Source organism: Bubalus bubalis, chromosome 3 (genome assembly GCF_019923935.1).
Source record: "Bubalus bubalis isolate 160015118507 breed Murrah chromosome 3, NDDB_SH_1, whole genome shotgun sequence".
Classification (NCBI taxonomy): Eukaryota; Metazoa; Chordata; class Mammalia; order Artiodactyla; family Bovidae; genus Bubalus; species Bubalus bubalis.
This window is the reverse complement of record NC_059159.1, coordinates 74,680,133-74,706,413: the sequence shown is the minus strand read 5'-3', so window position 1 is coordinate 74,706,413 and position 26,281 is coordinate 74,680,133. Positions and strand designations below refer to the sequence as shown.

The 26,281-nt window shown below is 39.1% G+C and overlaps 1 long non-coding RNA gene across 3 annotated transcripts; it reads right to left on the bottom strand.

Annotated features, from left to right (window-relative positions):
* On the bottom strand, nucleotides 1–21,789 carry LOC123332755. 3 transcript variants are annotated; one of them, XR_006549760.2, is made up of 4 exons: nucleotides 21,772–21,789; nucleotides 19,339–19,494; nucleotides 3,032–3,164; nucleotides 1–713 (listed from the first exon to the last, which is right to left on the bottom strand). It is a non-coding gene; the product is annotated as an uncharacterized LOC123332755 (long non-coding RNA). The 3 variants fall into 3 exon arrangements; XR_006549759.2 differs by lacking the exon at nucleotides 21,772–21,789 and adding an exon at nucleotides 19,586–19,698 and having other exon boundaries at nucleotides 197–713; XR_006549758.2 differs by lacking the exon at nucleotides 21,772–21,789 and having other exon boundaries at nucleotides 197–713; nucleotides 19,339–19,561.
* Nucleotides 21,790–26,281: the final 4,492 nt, after the last annotated feature.

Below are 26,281 nucleotides of genomic sequence, written 5' to 3'. Positions count from 1 at the left end.
AAGACAAAAGGATATTTATTAATAAATACTTGTGTACTCCTGTGTGGATATTTACAAACCATAAGGTCTATAGTCTGATATATGATTTCTCATATTAAATTCACCTTGCATTTCCTCTGAGACTGCAGAACAGTGTGTGTGTGAGGGAGACAGAGAAATAGAGAAACACCTTAGCATGGTTACTGCAGCAGATCGAAATTGGGAATTTATTATAGAGAATGGGAAGTTTTTATCTGAGACATTTTGACTCAGTACACCAAGGAAAAAAATGCATGAAAAATTCAAAGACAGCTACACTGAGGACCAAATTATCAAAGTCTGGGGCGAAAGACCAGAGACTTGGCTAGCCAGAGGTCTGTAATTGCTTACTCAAACAGAAACCACGATGTATTGGTCCAGAAAAAGAGGGACTGCATCTTTCCTCTCTTAACCTTTTGGCCCCAATTTCATTCTTCTTCCCTTTGGGTCTCCTTTTGAAGTGTGAAGAGTGCTCATTTGTTTGTTTTCAGTGTGGTCTCACAAGAAACAGTGGATGCAGAGAAGTAGCCCGACAGCAAAACATGAAGTACTGTTGATGAAAACATGGAGTCTGCCTCTCAAGGTGGTGGCGGAGGGAGGCAGTGGGAGGATGAGAGGTTGAAAACTAGCATTAAAATAGTGCATAGCACGGAGAACTCCGCTCAATGTTATGTGGCAGCCAGAGAGGAGGGAAGCTGCAGGGAGAATGGATGCATGTAAATGCATGGCTGAGTCTGCTGTTCACCCGCAGCTATCACAACATGGTTAATTGGTTATACCCCAATACAAAATTAAAAGGTTTTTAAAAAATAAAATAAAATGGTGCACAGCTACCACGTTCCAAATATAAGATGGAAATACAGGTCTTCACGATAAATTCAAGGACCAATAAAAATAACTATATTATATAGTCTTGGGCTTTTTCTCTCTTGTTTTACAGTTTAATTTTTTTCTTACTTTCTTACATTTTAAAATTATTCCAGTGTTTTAATGTAAACCAAGGCAATTGATTTTCAAAGGGCAATGGTTACAAATATGCTAATACAATTTAATACTCCCCACAACCCCTACCATATTTATTTTTGAACCAAAGATCCCCCCAGAAAAAATTTTATTCCATTGGTCTCTTATGGGTTTTTCCCTTCTCTAGCTTCACTAATAATTGCAATTAGAAAAATAAAAGCAAACAGTTATCTTATCCACCAAATAAGGGTCATAAATGGGCATTCATCCAAAGTTTGGGGCAAAAGTCCAGAGACTTGGATCACCAGAGGCCTGTAATTGCTCAAACAGAAACCACCATGTACTGGCCCAGAAAAAGAGTGGGCCAGTTATGGTAGGTCACTTGGTAAAGAATCTGCCTGTAATGCAGGAGACCTGGGTTCAATCCCTGGATAGGGAAGATCCCCTGGAGAAGAGAATGGCAACCCACTCCAGTATTCTTGCCTGGTGAATTCCATGGACAGAGGAGCCTGGGGAGCTATAGTCCATGAGGTTGCAAAGAACTGGACACAACTGAGCGACTAACACACACACACACACACACACACACACAGGCAATCACATGTATTTCTCTAAACCTCACAACAACTCTGTAAGAGGCAATTACTGCCTATTCTCAGTTTTATAACAAAACACTGGTAAAGGAATGGTAGGTGTTGGGATCTGTAATAGTACAGGCAATGAAGTTAAGGCTATACCAAAGTCTGTGAGGGACATGTTCATCCAGATTTCCTAAGGGAAAAAAAATATAATACAAATCTTACAACTCAATTCAGTGAAGAATCACTACTCGGAGAACTTCTGACCCTGGAATTCCCCTGCTGGTTTATATGTGTGAAATTCTAAGAAATAGGCAACCTTGTTTGTAGCATCCTTACTTGTGTGTGTGTTGAAAAAAAAGTGAGGAATTAAACTAAAATATCCACTAAACAATAAATGATCAAATAGATTATGATTCATCTATACATGGAAAGCTATGAAGCTTAAAATTAGATAGGTACATTATTGTAGGGAGGATATCAAGATGACAGAGTAGGACACTGAGCTCACCTCCCCCCATGAACACATCAAAAATGCATCTATGCAAGGAGCAATTCTCATTGAAAACAGACTGGCAGAGGGACTCATACAACCAAGGGTGTAAGGAAAGATCCAAATGGAGTTAGGTAGAAAGGGAAGAGCATCAGTCACGGAAACCTGTATCCCTAGGAGGAAGACACAGACAAGGAAGGGGATTATACCAGCCTGGAGTCCTCCCTGGAGAGTGAGCTGTTCAAACCACAGTGGACACCCCAGCCCTGGGGTCTGACACTGGGAAGACAAGTCCCCCTAGCTAGCTTGAAAACCAGTAGTACGAACACAAGGGCTGTAAAAAATCTAGACTTTTGCTCATGAAGAAATACACATGCTTGCTTTCTCCCAGGAACAAGGCAGAGGAAGCAGAATTAAACTGCCCAGGACTCTGGCTGGTTTCCATGACTACCCTGGGCACCCTGGACCACGCTGAGTGCCCCACTCTGGTCCCTGTGGCTCTGCTGCTGCTCCACACTAGGGCAAAGGCTTCCAGGGCCAAGGAGGGAGCACAGATGGGTGGAAAGAGCCAGCTTGGACCCTGCACAGCTTCCAAACAGAATGAGAGTGATCATTACTGGCATTCATGGAGGCATTACATCAGAAACAGTCTGGATCTCAAACTGATGTGCCAACACTGTCTCGCCATGAACATCAGATCTCACTGGATGCCTATCCTGGCCCCTCTTGTTCCAGCACTACTCCTTTCTGGGTTGAAAGTGCTATTGCTCAGAGGAGGAAGAGCGCACACTTAGAGGAAATGGAACCCACTTGGATCCAACCGTCAGGTTTCTGCTCCAGAACACTAAGACATGAACCCACCTCAGCAGGGCAGTGTTCGCCAGTGAGCATAGGAAAAGCCTTGGCTCGCACCTGGTTCCAGCTCTAGCCCCTCCATCTCCATTCCCACCTCCCACCAATGTGAGAGCTGCCAACTCACCCTCATGGAAGACGTGAACCCTGATCATGTCAGATACAGATCTTCCACCAAAGCCAATGGGCACACGTTGACTACACAGCAATGCTCCCACAAAAGGACACTCCTTCAAGACCAGGGTAGGTAATTATGTCACCTAATTTCATAGAGACAAAGAAAGTTAAGCAAATGATAAGACAGAGGAATTTGTTCCAAAGAAAAGAACAAGAAAAAAGAAAACCTGAAAAAAAAAAAAACTAAAAGAGAAGTACTTTATCAGATAAAGAGTTAAAAGCATTAGTAATAATAATGCTAACTGAAATAGCGAAAAGAACAGATGAACAGATAATTTTAACAAGGAACTAAAAAATATTTTTTAAGAAATAGAATTAAAGAGTACAATAACAACGACAGAAAAAACACTAGAAGGAATTAATACCAGACTAGGTGACACAAGAGAACTCATAAGTGATCTTAAATTCAGAATAGAAACCGTCCACTTTAGACAGCAAAAATGAAAACAAAAAATGAGAACAATTTAGGGGACAATAGTAACAGTACTAACATTCATATTATAGGGGTCCCAAAAGGAGAAGGGGCTTCCCTGATAGCTCAGTTGGTAAAGAATCCACCTGCAATGCAGGAGACACTGGTTTGGTTCCTGGGTTGGGAAGATCCACTGGAGAAGGGATACGCTACCCACTCCAGTGTTCTCAGGCTTCCCTTGTGGCTTAGCTGGTAAATAATCCACCTGCAATGTGGGAGACCTGGGTTTGATCCCTGGTTTGGGAAGATCCCCTGGAGAAGGGAAAGGCTACACATTCCAGTATTCTGGCCTGGAGAATTTCATGGAATTCCATCTAGAAGCTTTCATAAGCCTTTTATCCTTCTCCATCAGAGGGCAGACAGACTGAAAACCACCATCACAGAAAACTAACCAATTGAATCATATGAACCAAAGCCTTGTCTAACTCAATGAAACTATGAGCCATGCCATGTAGGGCCACACAAGACAGGTGGGTCATCATGGAGAGTTCTGACAAAATATGATCCACTGGAGAAGGGAATGGCAAACCACTTCAGTATTCCTGCCTTGAAAACACCATGAACAGTGTGTAAAGGCAAAAAGATAGGACACTGAAAGATGAACTCCCCAGGTTGGTAGGTGCCCAGTATGCTACTTGAGATCAGTGGAGAAATAAATCCAGAAAAATTGAAGAGATGGAGCCAAAGCAAAAACAACACCCAGTTGTGGATGCGCCTAGTGACAGAAGCAAGGTCCAATGCTATAAAGAGCAATACTGCATAGGAACCTGGATGGTTAGGTCCATGAATCAAGGCAAATTGAAAAAGATCAAACAGGAGATGGCAAGAGTGAACATCAACATTTTAGGAATCAGCAAACTAAAATGGACTGGAATGGGTGAATGTAACACAGATGACCATTATATCTACTACTGTGGGCAAGAATCCCTTAGAAGAAATGCAGTAGCCATCATAGTCTACAAAGAAGTCCAAAATGCAGTACTTGGATGCAGTCTCAAAAATGAGAGAATGATCTCTGTTCATTTCCAAGGCAAACCATTCAATATCATGGTAATCCAAGTCTATGCCCCAACCAGTAATGCTGAAGAAGCTGAAGTTGAATGGTTCTATGAAGACCTACAAGGCTTTCTAGAATTAACACCCCCCAAAAATGTCCTTTTCATTATAGGGGACTGGAATGCAAAAGTAGGAAGTCAAGAAACATCTGGAGTAACAGGCAAATCTGGCCTTGGAGTAAAGAATGAAGCAGGGTAAAGGCTAATAGAGTTCTGCCAAGAGAACGCACTGGTCATAGAAAACACCCACTTCCAACAACACAAGATGAGACTCTACACATGGACATTACCAGATGGCAAACACCAAAATCAGGTTGATTACATTCTTTGCAGCCAAAGATGGAAAAGCTCGATACAGTCAGCAAAAACAAGAACAGAAGCAGACTGTGGCTCAGATCATGAACTCCTTATTGCCAAATTTAGACTGAAATTGAAGAAAGTAGGGAAAAACACTAGACCATTCAGGCATGACCTAAATCAAATCCCTTATGATTATACAGTGGAAGTGAGAAATAGATTTAAGGGACTAGATCTGATAGACAGAGTGCCTGATGAACTATGGATGGAGGTTTGTGACATTGTACAGGAGACAGGGAGCAAGACCATGCCCAAGAAAAAGAAAGGAAATAAAGCAAAATGGCTGTCCAAGGAGGCTTTACAAATATCTGAGAAAAGAAGAGAAGTGAAAGGCAAAGGAGAAAAGGAAAGATATACCCATCTGAATGCAGAATTTCAAAGAATAGCAAGCTTCTTATCTCTCCTTCTATTCTTTGAAATTCTGCATTCAGATGGGTATATCTTTCCTTTTCTCCTTTGCCTTTCGCTTATCTTCTTTTCTCAGCTATTTGTAAAGCCTCCTTAGACAGCCATTTTGTGGAGACTCCTTAAAAAACTGGAAATAGAACTGCCTTATGATCCAGCAATCCCACTGCTGGGCATACACACTGAGGAAACCAGAAGGGAAAGAGACACATGTACCCCAATGTTCATCGCAGCACTGTTTATAATAGCCAAGACATGGAAGCAACCTAGATGTCCATCAGCAGATGAATGGATGAGAAAGCTATGGCACATATACACAATGGAGTATTACTCAGCCATTAAAAAGAATGCATTTGAATCAGTTCTAATGAGGTGGATGAAACTGGAGCCTATTATACAGAGTGAAGTAAGCCAGAAAGAAATACACCAATACAGTATACTAACGCATATATATGGAATTTAGAAAGATGGTAACAATAACCCTGTGTACGAGATAGCAAAAGAGACACTGATGTATAGATCAGTCCTATGAACTCTGTGGGAGAGGGAGAGGGTGGGGAGATTTGGGAGAATGGCATTGAAACATGTATAATATCATGTATGAAACGAGTCACCAGTCCAGGTTCGATGCACGATACTGGATGCTTGGGGCTAGTGCACTGGGATGACCCAGAGGGAGGGTATGGGGAGGGAGGAGGGAGGAGGGTTCAGGATGGAAGACACATGTATACCTGTGGCAGATTCATTTTGATATATGGCAAAACCAATACAATATTGTAAAGTTAAAAAATAAAATAAAAAAAGAAAGCCTTCATCAGTGATTAGTGCAAAGAAAAAGAGGAAAACAAAAGAATCGTAAAGACTAGAGATCTCTTCAAGAAAATTAGGGATACCAAGGGAAGATTTCATGCAAAGATGGGCTCAATAAAGGACAGACATGGTATGGACCTAACAGAAGCAGAAGATATTAAGAAGAGGTGGCAAGAATACAGGAGAACTGTACAAAAAAAGATCTTCATGACCCAGATAATCACAATGGTATACTCACCCAACTACAGCCAGACATCCTGGAATGTGAAGTCAAGTGGGCCTTAGGAAGCATCACTATGAACAAAGCTAGTGGAGGTGATGGAATTCCAGTGGAGCTATTTCAAATCCTGAAAGATGATGCTGTGAAAGTGCTGCACTCAATATGCCAGCAAATTTGGAAAACTCAGCAGTGGCCACAGGACTGGAAAAGGTCCATTTTCATTCCAATCCCAAAGAAAGGCAATGCCAAAGAATGCTGAAACTACCGCACAATTGCACTCATCTCACGCACTAGTAAAATAACGTTCAAAATTCTCCAAGCCAGGCTTCAACAGTATGTGAACGTTGAACTTCCAGATGTTCAAGCTGGTTTTAGAAAAGACAGAGGAACCAGAGATCAAATTGCCAACATCTGATGGATCACTGAAAAACCAAGACCATTCCAGAAAAACATCTACTTCTGCTTTATTGACTATGCCAAAGCCTTTGACTGTGTGGATCACAATAAACTGTGGAAAATTCTTCAAGAGATGGGAATACCAGACCACCTGACCTGCCTCTTGAGAAACCTATATGCAGGTCAGGAAGCAACAGTTAGAACTGGACATGGAACAACAGACTGGTTCCAAATAGGAAAAGGAGTACATCAAGGCTGTATATTGTCACCCTGATTATTTAACTTCTATGCAGAGTACATAATGAAAAATGCTGGGCTGGAAGAAGCACAAGCTAGAATCAAGATTGCTGGGGGAAATATCAATAACCTCAGATATGCAGATGACACCACCCTTATGGTAGAAAGTGAAGAAAAACTAAAGAGCCTCTTGATGAAAGTGGAAGAGGAGAGTGACAAAATTGGCTTAAAACTCAACATTCAGAAAACTAAGATCATGGCATCCAGTACCATCACTTCATGGCAAATAGATGGGGAGACAGTGGAAACAGTGTCAGACTATTTGGGGGGCTCCAGAATCACTGCAGATGTTGACTGCAGCCATGAAATAAAAAGATGCTTACTCCTTGGAAGGAAAGTTATAACCAATCTATTAAAAAGCAGAGACATTACTTTGCCAATAAGGTCCGTCTAGTCAAGGCTATGGTTTTTCTGGTAGTCATGTATTGATGTGAGAGCTGGACTATAAAGAAAACTGAGTGCCAAAGAATTGATGCCTTTGAACTGTGGTGTTGGAGAAGACTCTTGAGAGTCCCTTGGACTGCAAGGCGATCCAACCAGTCCATCCTAAAGGAAATCAGTCCTGAATATTCATTGGAACAACTGATGTTGAAGCTGAAATTCCAATACTTGGGCCACCTGATGTGAAGAGCTGACTCATTTGAAAAGACCCTGATGCTGGGAAAGATTGAGAGCAAGAGAAGGGCACGACAGAGGATGAGATGGTAGGATGGCATCACCGACTCAATGGAGATGAGTTTGAGAAAACTCCAGGAGTTGGTGATGGACAAGGAGGCCTGGCATGCTGCAGTTCATGGGGTCGCAAAGAGTCGGACATGACTGAGTGACTGAACTGAACTGAAAAGAAGAGAAAGGAGTATAAAATGTGTTTGATGAAATTATGAAGGAAAATGTTCCAAATGTGCAAAAGGTAACAGATATCCAGGTACAGGAAGCACTGAGAGTCAATCAACAGATAAATAGATAAAGAAGATGTGGTATATGAATGCAATGGAATATTACTCTGCCATAGAAAAGAACAAATTTTGATACTTGCAAGAACACAGATGGACCTAGGGGCAATTATGCTCAGTGAAATAATGCAGAGAGAGAAAGCCAAATAGTATATGTTATTACTAAATTTGAAATCTATAAAATATACTAATGAGTATAACAAAATAGAAAAAGATTTATCAATAAAGAGAATAACTAGTAGTTACCAGTGGGCAGAGGAATGGAGGGGAGAAAAGATAGGGTTAATGTATTAAGAGTATAAAGTACTAAACACAAAATAATAAAGTACTAAAGATATACTCTACAGAACATGGCATTTAGCCAATATTTGTAATAACTTTAAATGGAGTATAATCTATAAAAACATTGTATTACTGTGCTGTACACCTGAAACTAATATAGCAAGTCAACTTATACTTGAATAAAAATAAAATTAAATAGGTACATTTTTATAAGTTAATGTGTAAAATCTCTAAGGTACATTAAGCCAAAAAATGTAAAGAATAGAAGAATGTACAAAATGTGATCTCTTTGATGTGATAATCATACTTTTTATAATACAGATAATATTTAACGTAATATTAGAGGTCATTTTGGCATTTTTTCATAATATCTACTAGTATACATAATTTATTGTATACACACCCACATACTGTGAATGGAAAGAATGTTGCAATATAGGGAAGTGTATTTTATAACTTTCAGAGTAATTTGAATTTTTTATATTTATATAGTATTTTTATGTTAGTCATTCATTCCTTGCTTTGTGACCCCACAGACTGTAGCCTACCAGTTTCCTCTGTTCATGGGATTTCCCAGGCAAGAATATTGGAGTGGGTTGTCATTCCCTTACTCCAGGGGATTTTCCTGACCCAGGGATCAAACCTGGGTCTCCTGCATTGCAAGCAGATTCTTTACTGTTTGAGCCACCAGGGAAATCTATGGGTGGGAAATTATGGATTATTATTCAATCTGTCATACTTTTATGTATTAAAGGTTCATAAAATAAATATTATATTCTGAAATGTCCTTCCTCTACTAAACACTTCAGTACTCCTTAAATTAGATCTCACATACTTGGGGAAGCATTACAGAGTTTACAAAACTATAAGTGATGTCTTCCATGAGCCATAACACCAAAACCAAAAATCCTCACAAAACACAAAGCAATACAAAAAACATTGAGCTAAATATGGAATTGAAAATCCACACAGAAACCAGGCCTTCCCTGAAGGTGTGTTTAATCTGAAAACCTTGAACTTTGCTGGTTTTCAGTACCTCAGTGGGATGAGTTGGTCTGACAAGTCTAGGAGCAAAACCTGAGATGTTACACATTAAGACAGGTACCCAAAATAACTATGTTGATGGAAAGGGGGCACATAGAAAAATGTGCATGGTGGCCAAATGAAGCAAAAAGAAAGACAAGCTGTGTCTGTTAGACTTAGGTTGGTAAAGTAATCTTATCTTCCTTAATAATTCTATATCTAGCACTTCTCTCATACAGTCCTGGGATTTGACTTTTACCACACTCTCATGAAGTGAATTCAAGAGACAAAATTTTATAAAATTTTGTTTCCAGAGTAGTAGAGCTCCCTAGTACTGGCAGAAACAAAGGTTAATAATCTCAATGCAAGTTCTGAAGATTAAAGTTCCAACAAACAGCTGTAATTATTACATCTAAAAATGTGAGGAAACACAATAACCTAATCAAGAACACAGACTGCAGAATAAGATAGACACAGAGTATGGATACTGAAAATATAAGAAACAATGTATAAAACAAGTACAGTCACAATGTTTAAAGAAATAATAGGAGATACAGAAAATATTATAAAGAAATGAAACAACTGAAAGTGATCAGGACTATATTTAAAGGGATACAAAATATAATCACTGAAATTTAAACTTCATTTGATGTGTTTAAATGATGAAGCAGAGCTGTTGAGAACATCAACAAACTGTAAGAGAAATATGAAAAGATTATTCATAATTCAACTCAGAATTGAAATTATGACATGAAACTATGAAAGAGAGGTTGGGTGAAATCAATGACCAACAAGTCCCAACAGCCTTTAACTGGAAATCCACACAGAATAAAAAGAAGGGGGCAAAATCAACATTCTGATGCTGTAAATTTTTAAGAATTGATTTAAAAAACAATTTTTAGATATAAGAATCACTCTGAGTTAAAAAAAAAAAAAAAGAAAAACACCTTCTTTTAGTCACAGCATAGTAAACTGCAGAATATGAAAGCAAATGAGAAGATATTAAAGCACCTGAGACTTTTCACTGTCAGTGATGGAAGCCAATTGCACTGGATGACCTCTCTATGGTATATCTACAAGGACGATGAAACCACTCTCATCTAGATCTCACCATCTCGGAGAAGGCAATGGCACCCCACTCCAGTACTTTTGCCTAGAAAATCCCATGGACGGAGGAGCCTGGTAGCCTGCAGTCCATGGAGTCACTAGAGTTGGACATGACTGACCAACTTCACTTTCATTTTTCACTTTCATGCATTGGAGAAGGACATGGCAACCCACTCCAGTGTTCTTGCCTGGAGAATCCCAGGGACAGGGGAGCCTGGTGGGCTGCCATCTATGGGGTTGCACAGAGTCAGACACGACTGAAGCAACTTAGCAAGCAAGCAAGCAAGCACGATCTCATCATCTAGTGTATTGGATCCCTCCAACATCCCTTCTCCTGCCTCTGAATCCCTCCATCCTTCCCTGTGCTTTCCTATTTCCAGCTCCATCCTTCCATCATACCATAGTGTTAGCTGCTCAGTCATGTCCATCTCTTTGTGACCCCATGGACTGTAGCCTTCCAGGCTCCTTTGTCCATCGGATTCTCTAGGCAAGAATATTGGAGAGGTTGGCCATTCTCTTCTCCAAGGGATTTCCCCAGCCCAGGGATCGAACCAAAGTCTCCTGCCCTTTCAGGTGGATTCTTTACCAGCTGAGCCACCAGAAAAGTCCCCCATGGTATGGTCTATCATACCATAGATATGATATAAAGTCATTTTCTGCTTATTTCACAGCTTATGCAGATTGTCTCTTGTTGCTCCTCTACTCCTTGGATCTTTGCCTTGAATTCAGTAATTTCCACAGTCTTTGAAAAGCTGCTGCTGCTGCTGCTGCTAAGTCACTTCAGTTGTGTCCGACTCTGTGCGACCCCATAGACGGCAGCCCACCAGGCTTCCCTGTCCTTGGGATTCTCCAGGCAAGAACACTGGAGTGGGTTGCCATTTCCTTCTCCAATGCATGAAAGTGAAAAGTGAAAGTGAAGTCGGTCAGTCGTGTCCAACTCTTCACAACCCCATGGACTGCAGCCTACCAGGATCCTCCATCCATGGGATTTTCCAGGCGAGAGTACTGGAATGGGGTGCCATTGCCTTCTCCGTTTTGAAAGGTTAACTTTCTTTAAAGAGTTTCTGCTAATCCCTCAGTATTTACCTTCAGAGCTCTTATCTCTTGCTTTCTGTGTGTGATTTATGCCCTTTATCAACTTATAGACTGCCTGTCCCCAATTTCCCCACAAATTACCACATTTTTTAAAGTAATTAATAGGAATTAGTTTTGATATGACAATATTTTATAGAATAGCAAGTATTGGAGAACTTTTGATTAGTAACTGGTCCAAAGTCATATTCCAACAAAAGAAGCCAGGTGGCCTGAATTACCAGGTGGCCTGATTGGTTCTGGGTGAGCCTCTGTAGGAAAGGCTGAAATGAAAGCAGGGGCCATGAAAGTTATCATCTAATAAGAGCAGTATAGTAGCATCAGACCTGGAAATGCTGTCCCCTGGTGTGTGTGCCCTGGCTCTCTCCTGAAAGCATAAGGGATTAAACACAGAGGAATTATACAGACATAAGCTAGACAAAAGCATTACTAAAGTTCTAGTGACTATATTCTTTGGTCAAAGTATAAAATTTTGTAGAGCAGAACAAATCTGATTCCATATCACATCTGTTTCTTTTGCTTTAATCTTTGTAGCCTATTGTTTTTGCTACAAGTCAGTCATTAAAGGGATGTTGCCTATACCTTTGGAGAAGGAAATGGCAACCCACTCCAGTCTTCTTATCTGGAAAATCCCATGGACACAGGAAACTGGTGGGCTATAGTCTACAGTCACAAAGAGTCAAGCATGACTGAAGCAACTTATATACCTTAAAGTATACATAATGACCCATCTCTGGAATTCCTGCCTCCCCGTGTCTTAGTATTAAGCAGAAATACCTTTGTTTAAGCTCACAGCAAACATTCTCATCAAGCCCACTTATGAATGGATGCAGAAAGGAAGAAATTAGAACCAGGAAATATTTGCAACAACTTAGTCTTTTAAACTTTACCTCCTTACCCCCTTCCCCCTTTTGCTCTATAAAAGAAACTAGCATCCAAACCCCAGCAAGATGGTTCTTTGAGACACTAGTCCAGCATCTTCTTAGAAAGCTGGCTTTTTTAATAAAACATTTATTTCTTGCCCCCCAAATTTTTCTCTCCATATATTGGCCTGTCATTTGGCAAGCAGTATGAGCTTGGACTCAGTAACAAAATCTCCTGCTTCCCAGAAAGCAGGGTGGTGTAGGAATAATGACAAATTTAACTTATAAACCATGTTCTGTGCTAAGTCACTTCAGTCATGTCCAACTCTTTGCAACCCCGTGGACTATAGCCCTCCAGGCTCCTCTGTCCATGGGATTCTCCAGGCAAGAATACTGGAGTGGTTTGCCATGCCCTCCTCCGGGGATCTTCCCAACCCAGGGATGGAACCAGCGTCTCTTATGTCTCCTGCACTGGCAGGCAGGTTCTCTACCACTAGTGCCATGTGGGAAGCCCTTACTTGCTATCTGAAATCCTCATTCTATTCTTCAACTTCTCTGAACACAATTTTCTCATCTGTAAAATTGTGCAAGAGGACATTTTCTGAAGAGAAATGATATAAGACATTAAAAATATCTGACATACTCTCTCCCCGGCAAACTGATTACCAACTTTTGCTGATCCTCCAATACTTCTCTGCCAGTTTATAAGTTCGATACCCCAATCTACTACCTTATCAGTTACTAATGTTTAGCTTTATTTCCTGGACCCTGATATTCTTTAGAGATTCATTCAAGAGTTTTCTTTGTTTTTTTTTGTTTGTTTGTTTTTGTTTTTTTTAATTTTATTTTATTTTTAAACTTACATAATTGTATTAGTTTTGCCAACATGAGTATTTTAAATGCAAGTAAATGCAAGTAATTAATCCTTGAAGTGACAGTGTCCCTTGTATGACACCAGAGAGTAGATTTTGAAAAGTAATTGTAAACTGGATATTGCATTAAATAGGCTAAAAATTTTGTTGAAATCAGTAAAGGATGGAATCTCTATTGTATAGAACAGAATAGGATGAAAGAAAATAAATATCAAAGTTATCTAGAACCTCAAAGAGTAAAGAGATGGGGGAGAGGGATACCCATTACCCTCAATAGAGAATTGAATATCTCTATTCAAACTATGACTCCTTGTGTTTCACCAAGATGAAGGCAATTAGGAATATTATTTCGCTCCCTACAGAAAAGGTGATGAATCTGAAGAACTAATCTGAGAGACCTTAGCTATGACTATGTATTATCAGAGGAGAAGACTAACTAGCACAAGATTGATAATCCTGCATGTAGCCAAGAATATGTCCTCTTGACTAAATAGGAGAAAATATCCAAAATAGATAGGACTCACTGGGGCTATGTCTGCAATAACAAAGAGGTGTGATTATAAGGATATAGGTCAAATAGACCAATTATGCTAAAGTAGCACTCCCAAATATGAGATAGAAAGAATTAAATTCTTTCTCATAAGACACAGACCATGAAAACTGGGTGAGCGGAAGACTCTGCTTCTTCCTCAGGGACTCCGGCTGGTGAAGTTTCCCTCTACCATCAGGCGATCTGCACACACCTTTATAGCTTGTGCAAAGGGAAAGCTGTTCAGTGTATTCATCTTCACATATTATTCACTTGGATATTTGTTAATTTGATGACTTAAAACTGAAGTGGAACTGCTATCTTTTTAAAGTCACATACCACATGTCACTTCCACTTTTTCTTAACCAAAGCAAATTATCTGAGCATGCTTAAATTACAAAGGGGCAGAAAATAAGCTGAAGCTCCGATACTTTGGCCAAGGTATTGGAGCTCTATTATTTGCCTCGAAAAAGTCGTAAAGCTGGGTATTTATGAGAGCCCTCATGACTAACTTGCAATCTCGTAAAACTATAAATATAAGTAAATGTATAAGCTATTAAGGACAAAATCATTCTACTTGGAAATAAAATTAGAGTTACATGAGAAATTCTGGGAGAGAAGGGCATATTTCAAGAACTGCCTGTGCAACCATATTGATCTTCAAATATGGAAGAAAAAGAATTATTCACTATATCTTTGGATAGTTAGGAAATATGCCCTTTCTCCAAAAATTTCTTAAGGAAATACCTCCAGATATTGAAGGCTGAATTTCAGAAAGAATTTTTGAGCAGGGATGTTGTTGATGAAAATGGGTGCTGACAGATCCATTAACTGAAGAGGTCAGTAAACCTCTGACAGAGGGTCAGAAAACCCTGACAGCAATGTCTGCAGCACCTTAGAATTATCTAAGTGTTGAAACAAATATACTACACGAAATACACAATATAAAAGTCCATAGCAATGTTTTCATGGTTCTAGTTAGATTAATAGGATACTGAGGACTGAAAAGATAAAATCATAAAATACAGTACTTCTCTTTCCCATATAATCAGGTCCATAGTCATCATGGGCTATTTGAGGTATACAAAAGATTAATAGCAGCCTGAAAAGTTTTAAGATAAGCAATACTATTCATATATATATATATATATATATATGTATATATATGCTACAAATTCACTCAATTTTTAATTTAAAACAATCATGATTAATCCAATAAAAGATAAAAAGCTGAATAAAACCAAGTACCAGTACATTTTATACAGATAAAAGGAGAGATGCAATCTACCATATCCTTCTACTTCTCTGTATATTCATTCTTTTAATTTTTGAGAGTTTGACATTGAAACTCCAACTAAAAATCTTTATCTACTTAAAAAATAATTGTAATATATAGTGGAACTATATGTAATCTTGTTCTGTATTTTCCAAGTCTCCTGCAAATATGTTCCCATACTTTAATAATTAAATATTTTTTTAAAAAAGAGACATAAAAAAAAACTGAAAGGTAGGATGTAGAATCAAGAGTATGATTCCAAAATTAAAGTAAGTTTTTCCATATGCAAAAGACATGCTTAAAGTAAAATCCAAAGGCTAAAATTAAAAAAAGTAGACAAAATTTTCTGCTTGATATAAATATTGCCACCATTCTTTTCCTCCTGTTTTGTAAGTAGGCAAAATTTATGGGAAATATTTTAAGGTGAAATAAGAAAGAAGATTTAAATAATGATGAAAGGCACAGACATACTGAATCTATATACATCTATATAAATAGATATATCCAACAAATAGCAAGGTATTCCAATATATAAAGAGAAAATTCTGTTACGAATACTAGGAATAATGAAAAAACACAACGGTAGTGATGTTTTAATTCACTGCTATTATTATATGGCAGTTAAATAAAAGTAGAGATACAGGACCTCTGTAGATCAAACAGTAAAGAATCTGTCTGCAACGCAGGAAACCCACATTCAACCCCTGGGTTGGGAAGATCCTCTGGAGAAGGGAACGTCAATCCACTCCAGTATTCTTGCCTGGAGAATCCCATGGACAGAGGAGGCTGGCGGACGATGGTCCATGGGATCTCAAACAGTCGGACATAACTAAGCGAGGAACACTACTTCTACTACTACTACTAGAGATACGGGAAATTAGTAATATATAAATTATGGGAGTTGGTTCCATTATATGTCTTTTTCTACTTTTCTTATTTTTCTTTGCATCAGCTAATGAGCTTAAGTTAGCTGAGAGTTTTGAGCCATAGCAGAGCTTTTGAGGGCATAATGACTTACAATTTAGCTAATAATAGTATCAGCACCCTTTTCATGCATGGCAGAAATCTCTGAAGCCACAGTCTTAAAAATTATCTCATAATTCAAGATATACATCCTTGGATATGCCCACTGAAATAATTTCAACATTGTTTAATCAACATTCTGCTCTTTTCCCTGTCCACATTTTAATTAACCAGCTGTCTTTTTTCTTTATTCTGATTTTTTCTTTTACAATTTGTTTATTACATTATTTGCTTATAATCTTGGACTGAACTGATTCCTTAGAAAATAGTTTCTAAAAGCATGAAGAAATAGCATCCTATCTTTCAAGAAGATAATCCAAGTTCATTCTCAGGAAAACTAGACAGCCAAAGGCATTGATGGACTTGATGTCCTGCTGTCTTAAACAGAATTGTTGTTTTGTGATGAAAACGTCAAATACACTGCATTTAGTCTCAGTAAATTCACTCTAGTCTAAATATGTTAGATTCAAACTTCTCATGTGTGGAAAAAGGTAATTAATGTACTATAAATGAATGAATATAAACTAAGTTGTTGGAATTCATAATGAAGAATGAAATTAAGGACTTAATTCTGCTTCTTAGCAGTGAAATGAATATTAGTCAGTTGGATTATTTTTCAGTTGAAGTTTTACAAAAGTGCAAACTAGGAAACACAAACTAAACCAAATTATAAATCATGTGAAAAATATAAATGCAAATTTAGTTTGAGAAAGTAAACTAATATTTGATTGACTGAAACATGAGCATGGAAGATTGTGATTTTTAAGTCCTTAAGTGTCATAAGTTGAGTGGCAATACATGTTTTTATTTCAGTGAAAATTTGTTTCTATGATGATCAACCCTATCTTAGCAGTTATAAAATCTAATCCCTCATTTTTCACATACAGAGTCACCTGGAGAAGTACCTTCTTCAAGGCCATACTACCAGCACAGAGACTGGGACTTGGGCATCAGTCCTTTTCTTTCCAGATATCTGAAGATCACTGTCATCTCTTACTATCTGACTTGTCAGACATATTTGGGACTAGTAAATTTTAAAAAGACCTTTGGAAATATCAGAACTGTATTTTATCAGAAACATGAAATGGGGACTATTCATGAAGAAATGCAGAAAGAGTGTTAGTTTTGGAATTTCCAAAGATGGAAAAAAGAAGAGGAAAGGAAGAATAAAAGTCTGACCTGGAGAAGGAGCTCAGTGTGCTCAGTCACTCGTGTCCGACTCTTTGCAACCCCATGGACTGGAGCCCACTAGGCTCCTCTGCCCATGGGATTCTCCAGGGAAGAATACTGGAGTGGGTTGTCACTTCCTCCCTCGGGGATCTTTCCGACCCAAGTATTAAGGGCCAGACTGGGAGAGCTCCTATGAGGACTAAGGAGGAAAAACCATGTAACATCTGGATCAGGACATGACAGGTCTCAAAGTCAGGAATTTATGAAGGAAAAGGCAGACGGTATCTTCTACCTGATGGTGCAGGCAGGAAATGAGGCAGAAAGGGGTGCTGCCTGCCAAACTCGTAAGTTAGGGTTGCACAGAAGTGCTCTGCAGAGGAAAGAAGTGGCAGTTGTTCTTTGATGGATGTGGTGAGGCTGCTAGCTAGATGGCCATGTCCTAGAAAGGTATGCTAGCACAAAAGCCAGTAAGGAGTTAGAAGTGACATGACTGTGTGATGGTATTTTCATGCAAGGAGGAATAAATAACATCAATTTGGGCTTCTCTGGTGAATCAGACGGTAAGGAATCCACCTGCAATGGGTTTTATCTCTAGGTGGGGAAGATCCCTTGGAGAAGGGAATAGCAACCCATTCCAGTATTCTTGCCTGGAGAATACCATGGACAGAGGAGCCCTGGGCGTTACAGTCCATGGGGTCACTAAGAATCGCACAGCACTGAGTGACTTAACACTTTCACTTTCAGGATTATTTTAGGATTAGGATCACTGAAATGAATAACAATACTGCCTTCAGTGTTGGGAGTTTTCTGTCTTGTTATGTGAATTTGAGACAAGGCCTGAAGAAGTGTGTCTGATACTGTGGGTTCATGGTAAGGCACTCAAATACACAGGTTCCCCCCATCCCCGCCCACCCGATACCCACTCCCCCCCACCCCGTGCCCTGTGAATTCATTGCTCTGAAGGGTGGGGAGAGTGGTGGAGGAAGGGGAGGATTCCTATTGGCTGACCAACCCACTTTGAGGAATATCAGTCACTTAAGTCCGCAGGAAAGTCCCTGGATTTTCCATCCTTTGTTTTAGGTACAGACTGAGTTTATGTATGCTCTCAATTAAGTGTCAGGAAGAGAGATTCATATGAGAAGGATTCACACAGAGAAACATACAAATAAACTCACAGAAGAGGCCACATAGAGATTCAGACACCCAAAGAGTAAACCTACTGAGACACAGACAGACAGGCAAAGAGATGTACACTCACAGACATAAACACACAGACATGCTTCGTATACAGACACAGGGACATAGAAGAGACAAAGAGAGATAAGCAGAGAGACAATGAGAGACAACGAGAAACAGAAAGGGAGACTCACAGACATAGACATGAAAACTTACATGGCAAGACAGAAATATGCACAGAGAGACAGGGATACAGGCAATTCACACACAGAGGCACACACAGAAAGATACAACAGGAAGAGATACAGGCAGAGAGAATCACATCAAGATCCACAAAGCTGTGCATGCCAGGACTTCAGTCACACCTGCCTTATCAGAATCGCCAGGGCTGAAGTCAGAAACAGGTGGTTTTAAAGACCTGCAAAGAAATTTCTCTGGAAATCTTTTGTATTAAATCTCCATCACTCCCAAAGTAATGTGTCTATCAGCTATTTCTCTCAATCTAAAAGGGTCTTACCAGTATGCTAGAAATTTGTTACGGTTTTTCAACAATTTAGTTTGTCACTTCTGCCCCATTTTAGGATTTCTTTTTTCTGCCAAATTGATTTATAACTTAATTACTTTTCACTTAGGCTTTTTAAATCTCATTTATTTTACCTTTGTAATATTTTAGGTTCTCAGGTTTTACCTTCACCAACCTTTATGATTTGTTTCCATTCTTTTAAAATGTTGTAGCATTACATTTACCTCAATTCATAGGCTAGCTCTTTTTATTCTCAGCTGTGAATTATTAAATTAAGTGGAACAACTTTGATAGCAAGCACTAAAAATTCATGTCAAACTGGCTTAAACAGTAAAAACACTTATAGACTCTCATACCTGGAAATCCATAGGTCAGGTAGGTTTTAGGACCTACTTAATTCAATGGCTCTGTCTCCATCCCCCTGTGATTCTTGGAGAGGCATGAGGGAGTCAGAATATTTCTTTGGTCCTCTTCAAGCTGGTGATCAGATAACTACAGTATCCCTTGTATTTCTGCCAATAGCCAGCAAGAGACAGCACTGAAGGCTTTCCTTTAAGTAGAAAGGAAAATTTCCCAGAATCCCCTTTTCAAAATCCCCCTTACATTTCATTGGCCCAGATCCAGTTTTGTGCTCTTTCCTGAACCTATCTCTGCAACCAAGTAATACCTACTCTGTTTATTACAGGTGTAGCGGCTTCAATCAATCACTGGCAGGGGAATGGGATTTTTAACTGACTTAGACTAATTATAGCTCACACCTGAGCTGGGGTCACCCTTCAAAACAAGGGTGCTACAATTCAGAAGAGAGAGAGACACCAGAAGGAAAACTAAGGTGTTAGCAGGAAAAGGGGAAAGGTTCCCAGCCAGCTTCTGGGTAAGCAATCAATAATATCCATTATCATCATCATGCATACTAAGTTCCTTCAGTCGTCTCCGACTCTTTGTGACCCTATGGCAGGCGGGTTCTTTACCACTAGCGCCACCTGGGAAGCCCCATTATTATCATGCTGCTGCTGCTGCTGCTAAGTCGCATCAGACTCTGTGCAACCCCATAGACGGCAGCCCACCAGGCTCCCCCATTCCTGGTCATCATAGTCACCTTTATTTTTCCACAAATTGTAACACAAATAAAAATCCCAGGTGCTTCACATTTATTCTGCTTTTCAAAAAAAAAAAATTAAAGCGATAGTTCTGACCACCCTCTGATTTTTAATTTTGTTGTTTTTTGTTTTTGTTTTTTTTTCAACTAGGAAATTGAGAAATCTGGTAAACTCTTGCCTCCTCCATGAAATCTGCCCTGACTCGTAATTCCCAGGCAGCATTAAGGACACTCTTTCATGATGCTTCATTTATCTTTTGGTCAGAGTGTCCATTCATTTATATTATGTTTATAGAGTGTGCTAGGCTGGGACTGCATGGGGGAGGGACAAGACTATTCATCGTGGAAGGCCCCATTAGGGTCCTAGAATATATTAAGGACACAATGAACATTTACTGAGTTAATTTAAATAGCAGACAATTAGATTGTTTTGGGAGCATATTCACTGGCATAAAAAATATTGTAAAGGATGATTTCAGCTCATGATTTTGAGGAAAACTCACTGCTTTAAACTACTTAGGGAGACTGTCAAGATTTTAACAACTTATAATAAAATCCTACCAAAAACCCTCCTAAAATTGAGAAACAACTTTACAATATAAGAAAGATAAGCTAGGGAAGACTATATTGCTATAGTGTATTATACATCCTTAAGTCAAAAATCATGATTTTCATTCATAGATCTCTCAGATGCACTTTTTAACATTTCATTAAACACCTAAGAAAAAATTCAAAACAAAAATAATAGTTCACTTTATATTTTGTATCTATATATGAAAATGCAATATTACATATGCACATAATATATAATTATAGATATAATTTTTAAAATATATTTTAAATAACTTTCTGACATTTGCTTTATTAGTTGGTAGGCCAGTTATCAGAGTCATCTTCCACTGTATTATTTATGTTTTGAATTTTTTTCTTAGGTGTTTTAATGAAATGTTAAGAAGTACATTTGAGAGAACTACTGGTTAGAAAACAATAACTTGTATATAAACAAAGTCTTAGGGCTTCCCTGTGGCTCAGCTGGTAAAGAATCCACCTGCAACACGGGAGACCTGGGTTCGATCCCTGGATTGGGAAGATTCCCTGGAGAAAGGAAAGGCTACCCACTCCAGTATGTTGGCCTGGAGAATTCCATGGACTGAATAAGCCATGGGTCACAAAGAGTCAGACACAACTGAATGACTTTCACTTCACTTTCAAACAAAGTCAAGAATCACCATTTACCTGTCACAACTCTAGAAATAGTTTAATGCTAATTTTGTAAAACAAAAATTTTAAATAATTCAAATAAGATTCAAATAGGACTATAGACTACGGCTATCTGATGGTAGATACTGTGGATGGATGACCTTCCTATCTATTCCACCTTCCTTCTATGGGACTTTCCTATACAGAGACCAGAGAGCATTTCCAGACTCCTTCACAGCTAAAGGGGCTTCCCTGGTGACTCAGATGGTAAAGAATCTGCCTGCAATGCAGGAGACCCTAGATTGATTCCTGGGTCAGGAAGATCCCCTGGAGAAGGCGTAGGCAACCCACTCCAGTATTCTTGCCTGGAGAAGTCCATGGACAGAGGAGCCTGGTGGGCTACAATCCATGGGGTCACAAAAGAGTCAGACACAACTGAGTGACTAACACTATTACTACTCACAGCTAAAGGATAAAAATTAGCTCTTACCCAACAAATAAGAGCACTGAAATTTTGGAAAGTGGAAGTGAATTAGAGGTTCTCTCTAGCCTCCTTTTCAGTTTTAGCTACTGGCAAATAGGGTTGTGGAGACACAGGACTTTCCTGCATCAGGACCCCGGCGTCCTGTCCCTAGTTTTTGAGACGATGTGGTGGCAGCGGTAGCAGCTGGGACGGCAGGAGGTTCCTGATCCCGTGTTCCTACGCGTTGGCTATCAGCTCAGGCATCACACTCGCAAACTATTTCCAAGGTTATTTCAGTGAGGGTAGGTCCTCTGTTGGTTCAGTTCTCCAGTGTTCAGAACATCATTCCCAGGTGGAAGTTGGCTTCTCTAGAAATTCTCACCATTTTACATCAAAAGCTGTGTTACTTTCTATATTCTATATAAGATGTTGACAGAGCCTATCAGAAACAAGATTAGAAAAAAGAAAATGTGGGAAACATGATAAAATAACAATGCATAGAATCAGAAAATATTAGGTGAAATAACAGAAAGAAGATGAAATATAGGAATGATGGTAGTTATTCCCTCCTTTAAAAATGAAAAACACTCCTATAATGAGTGAAATTAATTTATAAATGTTGATGATTGCAAGAAACCTATCTATAACTGTGGATGTAACAAAAATGTCAAGAGTAGAATGATAAGCAAAAATGTCCTTGGTAAAAAGAGAAAAAAAAAAAGTTTCTTTGCATTCATTCTAGAGTGGTTGCAGTGTTAATATCAAAGACAATGGAATTCAATTTCAAAAGTGTTAAATAGAAAAAAATAATATTATATATTTAATGGAAATAGGAGTCATGAACATTGAGATGCAAAAAACTGATTCTAACAAAATGGAGGTCAGTCATGTTTTGTGAAAATTCAGTTCCTTAAAACTCTACAATAGTTTTATGTCAAATAATTTGAATAGTTCTATGTCAAATAGTTTATGTCAATATATAAACAGTTTATGTCAAATAGTTAGAAAGTTGCCATAGCTCTCTAACCTCCTTCACTTAATACAAGCATTCCTAATCACTGACTCAACATTGTTGATTAAAAACATCAACGCACTCAGATGCAAAATGAAATTCTTAAACCTTGAAAAAAAGTGTAGCATTTCATGAAGTACATGACAGTAATTTGACAATGTTTATTTTAGACTATATTATATTTTGATATCTTATAAGTGTTCTGTGAGGAATTCTGATTGCCTTTATAATCCGCCAGCAATAAATTTTTTAACAATGTTAATTGCTTATTTCTGAATTTTAATTCTTATTTCAATATTTGTATCTTTTCCAAAATTTCCACAGTATTTTTATTACTTTTATATCAGAAAATTTATATTTTAAAGACCACATAGGTTTAACATACCACACATTATCATTATGCATCATAGTGACCTTAGTAACAATTTTTAGCATCCTTTGAATAATTTAAATAATACAGGTTATATTTCTCTGTTACATTATTATTGTCTTTGCCACTTAACTTATTCCAACTGATCTCATATGCCTTTAGGACATCATTTTTGTACCTTTTTCCTCAGAGAAAGAAGGATGAAATATCTCATTGGTCTTTATAAATACCATTTAAATAATATAATTCTGCACCTCCATTTCTCCTCCACCCTTTGAGTTACCATTCTGCCAGGTTGAAAGACGACAAAACCACATTTCATAAAATTAAATTCCCCATTGACCACCTGAACAGTTCAGAGGAATGGAATGTTTAGTATCCATCCCCTCTCTGCATTCTAACCAGGCAATGAATTTTCTGTAACACTGACTTTTTTTTTTCTCAACAAGATCCATGCTGCTCTGCCTCAATGTCCTGGGAGTCATTAAAGCCTCTTTAAAAAATTCAAGACTCTCCTTCTGGCATTTTGTAATTATCATCCACAGGCCATGCATGCTCACAGCTTCCCCCTTTCTCACAAACTCCTGCCTAACTACCAATGCTGAGAACAAACAGAACAATGTAACAATTATTTACAGTCAAGTTTCTCTCACACTTGCTTGGCATTTTAAATTTTTCATGACTGATGCTAGTAAATGGGCTGTATTTAGGGGTAATTAATATTTATGTGTGGAACGGGGAGAACAGGAATAGGCTAATCCTTGGAGAACTTTCACAGTGAAGAATCTTGGCAGTCTCAGGGCCGCAAATATGTTGAGCTGAAAAGTTCCCAGGGGTTTACTTTCCATCTGTTTAAAAAACAAAAAAATCTTTTAACACTTCACACCTGTTTTAAGATTACTTTTCAATCAAAGCAAGATGGATCAAGTAAAAGATTTCATGGAATCTCCTTATTTCCTTCATTTTAGGTTAGATATAGGGTAGCAAATAGGATTTAACTCATCCCCAAATCAAAATAAGGTGAAGTGAAATGTTAGTTGCTCAGTCATGCTCTACTCTTTGCAACCCCATGGACAGTAGCCCACCAGGCTCCCCATCCATGGGATTTCCCAGGCAAGAATGCTGGAATAGGCTGCTGTTTATTTCTCCAGGGAATCTTCCTGACCCAGGAATCAAACCCAGGTCTCCTGCATTGCAGGCAGATTCTTTACCAGCTGAGCCACCAGGGATAACTTCAAAATACATGGGTGCTGTTCAAATCATAATCAGAATTCATATGGATTCAATCAAATGTGGTAAGTATAGACATCGTCATGAGGGCATATCTGACCCCCCATGTCGGTTGGCACCTCAGCCAGCTGGCATGAGTGGAGAGAGCCAGATTCTGCTAACCAGTCCAGGTACATTTGGGAGCAGAGGCATGTAGTATGACTGAGATCTCAAAGGAGTACAGACTATTTTGATAGTATATTGTTATGGAAAACACTGACTGAAACCTCCCACCCTGGCCAGCAACCATAACTATTTGCATTAGTTATTTTATATCAGGAGGTCTTGGTTCAGTTCAGTTCAGTTCAGTCCAGTCGCTCAGTCCTGTCCGACTCTTTGCAACCCCCATGAACCGCAGCACACCGGGCCTCCCTGTCCATCACCAACTCCCGGAGTCCACCCAAACCCATGTCCATTGAGTCCGTGATGCCATCCAACCATCGCATCCTCTGTCGTCCCCTTCTCCTCCTGCCCCCAGTCTTTCCCAGCATCAGGGTCTTTTCAAATGAGTCAGCTCTTCGCATGAGGTGGCCAAAGTATTGGAGTTTCCGTCTTGGTAAGATACATAAAACTAACAAGCCACCAGAGGGCAGAAGAATTTGGGAAAGGTCCAAAGGAGGCGTCACATGTCATACCAACCTCCCAGAATCCTCCTTGCTGGTATCCATCTTGGCTGAGCAATGTGTGTGCCCTCAGGAAGGACCCTGAGTCAGAATGTCTGGCCAGACCCTATCACCATAAAACCTGAGACTCTGAGCCACATGGCAGAGCAGTTCTCCTGCGTTCCTTTACCCTGTGCCCAAGTGCTGCTTCCCAATAAAGTCACTTGTTTTGTCAGCATGCGTGTGTGTCTCCTCAGACAATTCCTTTCTGAGTGTTAGACCAGAGCCCACTCTTGGGCCCTGGAAGGGCTCCTCCTTTCTGCAACAATATCAGTATGATTGCTGAGTCAATATCAGTTAATATTTTTTCTGGGTATTTAGGACATGACCTTTGAAAATGGGGAATAAATTGCCTAAAACGAAGCTCTCCAAAACAACTTTTCAGCAGAGTTCCAGTAGGATCCTTCAGTCTCTCTAACTCCAGTCAGGCCTCTTCTCTACAATCCACATTAGACACACAGCAAAACGCAAGCACCTCTGATTCCTTTTCTTTGTTCTACTTGGTACATCTCTCTTCATGCTGTCCCCATTGCTGAATCTCCTTTGAACTGTACTAAATCGCCCTTGTCCTTCCTTACGTATCAAGAATTTTAAAAACCTCATGCCACATACAACAGTTACCACTGTTTTCAAGAGGTAGGACACGTCCCATGAGAATCCGCCTAAGTCCAAGCAATGCCTGGAGTCCTCAGATGCTGTTCCATATGAACTTTTTAGAAAGACAAATTATCTGTGTTACACTATTGTGTTTGTGTCTAATCTGTCCTATTATAGGGGAATGGGGTTTTTCCCAGCTGTCCTGGGCATATCACCACCATTCACAATGAGGTTTCTATGGAGTAATCTCTTCTCTCAAACAGCCAGTTTACACTAGGACATTTGGAACTGTACCTATTGATAAATTGGGATTTGTCTTTACTACAGGGCCAGACATACTTCAAAACCCTCCTCCGCTCAGTCCTTTCTCCAATTCAATATCCAATTTATCTTCAGAGGCTATCATAATGCCCAGAACAGAGGACGGACTTAATAAATGTTAAATGAAAGAACAAACCCTATAGTGCTTTTAAAATTGAAATGAAGTATCTGACAACTAGCTCTGACTTTTTAATAGTGTTAATACTCAGGATTCCTTCAGTTACAAATTATAGCAATTCTCTCTGAACTAGCTTAGGCAAAAGGATAAATTTACTATGAGGCTCTGACAACTATGGAATGAGAGGC